Raw genomic sequence first — 1,747 nt, 5'->3', positions numbered from 1 at the left:
CGATATGGGTAAGTTTCGTTAACAAGATTTTATGTGCAATTGCGAAGATTCTTCTGTGTTTGTACTTGAAAGCGGGTCCAAAACCCAATCGGGCATTTTCATTTCAAGAATATCTTTAAATCGTTGGTTGAAATCACAATGGAGCCTCCAAGTGCTGATAATAGCTGAGCACGTCTTCGTCAAATTTTTACGCTGCCGATAGACTTGGAAACTGGCTGAATTCTGCTCTTCCTAAGTTTTATCTTCACAGGACAAGTTTTAACACAAACGCAGAAATAACAGCTTTTGGTTTTTATTAAATTCAGCTCATCTCCTCAGAGCTGTAGATTTGTTTCATTAAATTTGTTAAACAAGTTGGTCAAATAAACTATGTCATTTTTGAAAATACTCAAAGTTGGCTCGTAAAGAATAATCTGTTTTCTAAAAACTGTAGCACTGAGTCAAAGAGTTTATAAAATCGATTCGAACAGGCACCCTTTGATAGCCAACGAACTTCTGTATGGAGCAGCAAGCGATTGAATTCTTCATTGTTTTCAATACAAAGTTGTCCAAACAATCTGTCATTCAATGAATGACTTTTGATTTTGTTGACTGCTGTAATTACATAATGTAATAACCTGTATAGGCGATCACTCAGGTATTTGGCAACTAAATGTTGATGATGAATCACACAGTATATAGTGAATACACTATGTGACACCGCCTCTGAAAAATGCAATAAAACCACGATGGCGCCATATCATCACTGGAGCACCATCGGTAGCAACTGACAAGATATTATTCAGAAGGAATTCTCTTTTTATTTAGAAAAAACTCTTTTAATGCATGAAATATCGATTCCCCTTTAGTGTGAGTTAGCAAATTTTTAGCAAATAACAATTCTTGGCAAATTTGTTCTCATTGAATATATCGTACATATGCTAAAAATAAGGCTTCATTTCCTGGTAAAGTAGACTCACCAAGTTGTACTCGTATAGAGAGCTGGGCTATTTCTAAACACTCAAGTAATAAGTCTTCAACATCCTGGGCTATTTCATCAATTCTTCGTTGCACTGTATTATTGCTGAAATGAATTTTCTTGATAATATCAGAGGCGAGCTTGTGCAGAACAGTGCGTATGACCTCACTAACAGCTGGTAGAATTAGTTCTTCACCAACATTATGCGGTTTTTCCCGATTTAGCAACCAGTAAGGAAATGTAAGAGGCGCGCAACCCGTCATCATCTAGTTTGGATGCTGCTGAAAACAGATCTGGACTGTTGGTTGTTTCAAACATTTTTCTTTAAGTGCTTGAAAATAAGATAAAGATTTATCTTTTTTTATCAGCATGAACTTTTGTCAAATGTTCTTCTAGTCTTGAAGGCTTCATTGATTCATTGGAAAAAAAACTTTTTGGCAAATCAGGCACATTGGTAATGTTTTGTTTGTAGGCGACTGAATAAAGCCGTATTTAAAATATTCGATATTATATTGTTTACATTTCTTCTTGAGTTCAGCCATGATATCATTCGTAAAAAAAAAGTTAAATTTACAAAATTGCTAAAATGCAATTTCTCACGTACCTAAACCAACTTATTTTTAAAAGAAAAGATATAAAAATACTCATGTGAAACTTGCTGTTTTATTGGAACAACAATAATGTGCTTTGTGTGTAATCCATGCAGGTAAGGTACCGATTAGGTATTGAACACGCACTAAATTTTTTATGCGCTACATGAAATTGCTAACTGCTTGTTACACAATTCAG

The 1,747-nt window shown here is 34.6% G+C and overlaps 1 pseudogene; it reads right to left on the bottom strand.

The window, feature by feature from the left end:
- Positions 1–689: 689 nt before the first annotated feature.
- On the bottom strand, positions 690–1,500 carry LOC150106771 (protein ZBED8-like; annotated as a pseudogene).
- Between the last annotated feature and the right edge of the window lie 247 nt (positions 1,501–1,747).

This window comes from Typopeltis vanoorti, chromosome 5, assembly GCF_054136105.1.
Source record: "Typopeltis vanoorti isolate ZY-2024b chromosome 5, IOZ_Tvanoo_1.0, whole genome shotgun sequence".
Taxonomy (NCBI): domain Eukaryota; kingdom Metazoa; phylum Arthropoda; class Arachnida; order Uropygi; family Thelyphonidae; genus Typopeltis; species Typopeltis vanoorti.
This window is presented reverse-complemented; position numbering and strand designations above follow the sequence as displayed.